Here is a 6,054-nt window from a genome sequence, read left to right as displayed (position 1 = left end):
AATGAATGCTGGGATATGTAGTTTAAAGTATCCTACCGCGGTATGCTTGCATATTTGAAGAACGGGGAATAAAGACTTACATTCCCACTGTGCGCTGCTTATTTTCAACACAGTAACGGCCTGCACAAAGATTTTTGGGCAAATGGGAACAATCCACGCACTGAAAGTAAAGGCACACGACACTTTTACAAATTGTAAATGTAATGTAAAATGTCAATTGTGATTTTTACACCGCAATGGAAATTTGTCCTCCGCTTTTAACCCATCTGTGCAGTTAGAACACACACTAGTGATTACTAGGGGGCTGAGGATCACACATGCCCAGAGCGGTGCCCGGGGAGCAGGTGGGGTTAGGTGCCTTGCTCAAGGGCACCTCAGTCATGGCCTCAGGTCTGGGAATCGAACCCACGACCCTCCGGTCACAAGACCAGTTCCCTACCACTAGGCCATGACTGCCCTTTGGCTTGCCACTATTCTTACAAAATGTAATATTATGTAACACTAATTGTAAAACTAAATTTAAAAAATGTACAATCAGAATATAAGAATATAATTGTTTTTCAATAAAGTCACTGTTTGCATGTACCTGCATAAATTAGGCACACAGATTAACAACAAAAAGACATTATTGAACTAAGAACAACTAGTACATTTTAGTTTATTTTCACAAATGTAGAGAAACACTAAGTGAAACACTGGAGAGGGCTTTTTAAAAACGGCGATGGACAGAATAACATCAGTTTCACCGACTTCCCTCGACAGCCCACAGACCGAGTCGTTTCACGTGGGAGCACGCGGTCCTCGACTACAGCTCGTTCGAGAACGAGAGCACGAGGTGGAGATGGGAGTTAGTATCTACATCTAAGCGATACTGACTGTTCACAATAAATCTTAACATAAAAAACTTTGTCTAATATGTTATTGATATGTGTTTAACATTGTTAATTCAGCATTAATTCAGGTTTGATTTATAGAGCGAACAGTATAGTTTTGAAAGGTGTAGCTAGCTAGCTAGTTAATATGGTCTCAGGCAAAATTGTTACTTCAAATAACCTTCAATAATCCTCTTAAAAAACTACAAGTTACAACATGACTATTCAACATGACTATTCCATTTAATCAAATGCCTTCGTGGCAACCACACACACACATTGATCTTTAACACTGGCATCTCGATATCGATGTTGCTTAGTTAATATTTTCTCAGTTGCACGTGGTGAAGTGAGACAAATATCTTACCACCTCACTCACCACCAAAGTCTTAACGGTAACATTTATGTGCATTACATTATATATAGGCATATATATTTATAATGACTGATGTCATTCCTTTTAATATATAGCCTAGAAAGTATATTCTATAAAGGAGAAACTTACGCGTCAGCAATTTAAGGTAATTTTTTTAAAAAGCAAATAAATACGTTTAGAATCCTATATTACCACAACTGTATCTATTACTGATGCAGAATTAGGCCTCGGCTCTACATGTGGCGAAAAGCAGATTACATTTAAGCAAAGAAACAGCAGTGAATTAAAGCAAAAATATTTTTCATTTACAGCGTTTAGCGTTTATCGTATTGTAAAAAATCTGGGATTTTGAGCTTAAAATGAAATGAGTGGGTCAATTAGGGGAAAATAACTATACGGCAGTACACTTTTGGAATCGATATTTAATCGCTATGTGATTTTTTATCTTATATCTGAATCCATTAACTCGGTGACGCTTCCCGAGTCGGGTGATTACCGGCGCAGTTCTCCATGGACGCAGCCAGCCTTAACGAGCGCGTTCAATCACAACCAAGTGGCATTGGCCAAGCACAGACATCACCCCACAACAGCAACTCAGGCCGCTGTCCCCAACTCGTTCGTCTTCATTTACAAAGGCAAGGAGCCGTTATTGCAGCTATTGTGAACGGAGAAAGTCCAAAACATTTCAAACTTTCTGGAAAATGCAATAGGACTGGTCATTACTTCTGATATGTTCCAAAACGAATGTAAATATGTACCAATTTTAAAACAAAGATGGCCATCAAGAGCCACTTTACTACATTGCTTTATTTAATGAAGAACCAGTCACGGTAAAAAGGCATGTCAGTTTAAATATAATAATATTGTCCCTTTTCCTTCTGTGACACAGACAGTCACTCAGGAGGGCATAACCCACGTTTTGGCTTACACTCCATTGAGTGGAAGCCAATCTGTCTGTGCCAAGATTGGTTATTTTGGAAGACCGGAATTCAAAGCTGGGTGTGGTTGCTGCCCCCTGATATCACCATGCACATTTTCAGGAGTGGGGTGATATTGTGAAGTCATCAGGGGCATGAAACACAGGCAGGGCAGGGCACTGATGGAGACCATCACTGAGGAGGGTACAAGGTGTGTTGTTGCTTACATGCCAGTGAGATGTGTGGTCTGATGGGCAGAGCACATGTTTACCACCGGGAAGACCAGGATGTCCGGTGTAGATGTCCGGTGTAGTTGTTGTCCCACTGTCCTGCAAAACTAATGTCATGGCCTTTGTGTTGTTCCACACTGCTTACAGTTATGATTGATGTCTTACAAGTCAAATGTATAGGGCATAGTACATGTATGTTGAAAATTAATGTTATTAATTTTAATTTATTCTAAACATGCATTACAAAATCTGTGAATTGATTACAAAGATGTAAACTGAATTGTATGGAAAAATAGATTACAATACTGTGTCATTTTATACAGTGCTATCCGTAACACTGCAAACCCTTATAGCAATTTAATTTAATTGAGCACCCATGTGGTAATAGGATAAATATGTGGTCTGTGGAAAGAACCAGAAAAAGGTTCTCTGAAAATAAGATGAGAGACTACTGACCAACAGAAACACCTTCCATGTGCCAATTTATCAGTCTTCTGAATTATTCTTTTAGTCCCAACATTCTCCAAGGTCACATGACACACACAGCCAGACATCCACCAGCAGTTCCAGACCTGAGAGAGCATGGCTAAATGGGAAAGAGATGTCCCAGAGTCTCTATCTGCAGGAGCAAGGTGGGATTTTCCCAGGCAGGCTGTCTGCTTCCTACTCCAGAGGAGGTTTTTCTGTTGGACATGGCGTCTGATAAATGCCGTTTTCTCAGCAGATCTCAGCGTAAGCCCAGTAGAGTTCTGGGAGCTGGTTACTGCCACTCTACCTTTCTGCCACTCTGTCCTGGCAACCTGCCAAAATATGATACATGATTTCCTCATAAAACTCCCCCCATCTCTACAAAATACTTTATTGCTAAACATAAAATTCAAATTTTTCTTATCTGCTACTAAAATTTTGTTTTAGGTATAGGCAATAAATGATCTATCAGTTTATTAACTTTTGTGTTCTTTATGGCGAGAGGTCTGTCCTTGAGGACTGGCAGTCATGTCTCAGCTCCTGTTTTATTCTCGAACACCTGTAGATGGTGCTAAAGGGGTCTAGAAGTGCCACACAGTAGGGCGTGGAAGAATGACATAAAGAAGGTCTTGTATCTGGCAGACAGATGTACTCTTGTGAAGGTACCAGCACCCTCTTGTCAATGCGTGATAAAGTCAATTACAGATGTCTAGTGGGCCATCACTCATTCGCTTTCTCCCTTACTCTTTCTCAAAGACACCCACACACACACACACACACACATACACTCACATCCACCCACATACTCACACGCACACATGCTCCATTACTTTGGAACCAAATCCATCTTTCCCTCCAGCAGCTGAGGTAATAAGGTCCAGTCCCAAAGGTTCTTTACATTTTAATAATTCCAATAACACACATTTCTCTGCTCCCAATATATCTGTATTCACAGACTTCCAGTACTAGTGTGATAGCTCTCTGCTAAGGGTGAAAACATGAGGCTGTGGGAGGCCTGGAGGGGTTTGTAAACGTTCTTTTATTCAATATTCATCCAGTGGTCATACTAACCAATGACCTTTCTGTTCACCTCCTCCCTGCACATGGCTCCGCCTCTGAGCTCTTTGATTCAATAACTGCGGTTCATTTTCCTCAAACAGCACTCTCCCCTCTACTGCCGCCAGCATGTGTCACTCTGCACGAGCGGTACAATTGTGTTTAAACAATGTTCTTTTCAGAGCTGCTTTTGTAATGCCGATTGAATAAAATAATAAGAATAATCACAATAATGATAATAAACATCCGCATAGAAATTGTAGGATTATTGTGGCCCCACTGGCAGAGTGTGAAAACAGCACGCTTCATGTGGCGATCAATAGGAGAATAACAGTGTTTGAGGAAAACACCCAAAGAGAAATCAAATGTGTAAGGAGGAGCAAGAGAAGGACACAGTGGGCAGGTGGGTGGGTGGAGAGGTGGTGGAGTAGAAGCATTATCTGGTGCCATGAGTCACTGTTTTCTTTCTTTTCTCTGCTTTTTGATGTATTTATTTCTGTACTGTAGTAGCATTAGTAAAGGCACCACCTTTATTCTGGGTGCCGCCGGTTTCTTGAATCCATAAGGCTACACACAGCATCATCAGGGTTGCCAACTCTCACGCATTGAGCGTGAGACACACGCATTTGACCGTTTTCACACGCTCTCACGCCACACTTCCGATATCTCACGCCGAAAAAAAAAAAATCCAGTTTATTTACCTCTGATCCACATATATGATTCAATGAGTTACTAGTTCGCTAGCTCTGGCGCCAACCACCGGCGATATAACACTTAATCTGTGTCCATTTTACGTTCGCCACCCCCCCCCCCCCCCAACAACTTACGTTCGCCACCCCCCACCCCGCTCAACAATTTGCACTCGCCACCCGCTCCAGGTTAAAATCTCACTCCGAGCGAACGTCAAAAGTTGGCAACCCTGGCATCATGTTGGCTTGTTCATCCCAGTTTGAGACAGAAATACTAATAATTCAATCAGCCTCACTTCAGTCAAAACTCTAGGGTGTTTTGTGCATCAGGCCAGGAGTGCAATAGGTCTTCAAGCTAAAACTGAATTTGTGTTCCTTTTTTACTTTCGCACTGATACAAGAAAGCATCTCCTTCTGGCAGAGCACCCTCACTTACCTCACTCATGCTATTGACCGGATGGACGTGTTGGTCCGTCAAAACCAGTGGACCAGCAGGACAAAGCTAGCAGAACGTCTGTAAACATCTTCCTGGCAGGGAGAGAGAGAGAGCATGACAGTGAGCCAAGAGCCCATTTATCAGCTTTACCCAAGTGAAAGGTGTTTAGGGGCCAATCGTTAGATGAGTGACAGTTCAGATGTTTCTGCCAATAGGGTTATTCAGTTTTCTGTACTTGATGTTAAGGTTTTTGCAGTTTCATCTTTTTGGATGTTTTGGTGAGTGCAGAACCCAAACTTCATTGTTAACATTACACCATGACGTGGGAACACTTTTTAACCATGACCTTTAACAAAAAATAGCTTGTTGCATTCATGTTCTTTTCAGAGCTGCCTATCCAGCAAACTGATGAAGTTCTCATTCTTAACAATAATGGGTCCCGTCAGCTGTCTGAAGAATCCACTGATAGGTACTGATACTAATATTAAATTGATTGGTTCATTTTCCAAACATAAGGTTAAGTCACTAAAACACCACCACATAGCAAGCGCTGAAACATTGAAAGCTTCTTGTCATCTCAGTGCTTTCATGATAGTGACGTGCTCCGTTATGTCTTCATCGCCGACGCTATTTCATCACAAGATTCCACAAAAATTTTAATTAACATTCTGTACCAGCAGCACAACCAAACTGCCAGAATAACTGAAAGACTGTAAACAGCCACTGAATGGCAATGAACAGATGTAGTTTTCTTTTTAACGATGGAGATGCTTGTCACGGTACTAAAGGTTATAGTTCAGACTAATGGCTTCTGTGGAACTGGTATGATACTCCCCCCCCAAACATCTCAATATATGAGCATAGAACCATGGGCAGCTGCAGGATACGTCTTTAATGAGATGTAATGGGATGACAATGATGGCATTTTAAAAGGGTTCCGCAAATGAGCTCCACTGGTACCTCTTTTGGAATAGGAATGATTTTGTATGCGGCACTCAGACATGGCTGTG

This window comes from Brachyhypopomus gauderio, chromosome 15 (assembly GCF_052324685.1).
Source record: "Brachyhypopomus gauderio isolate BG-103 chromosome 15, BGAUD_0.2, whole genome shotgun sequence".
In the NCBI taxonomy this organism is placed as follows: Eukaryota; Metazoa; Chordata; class Actinopteri; order Gymnotiformes; family Hypopomidae; genus Brachyhypopomus; species Brachyhypopomus gauderio.
This window is presented reverse-complemented; position numbering follows the sequence as displayed.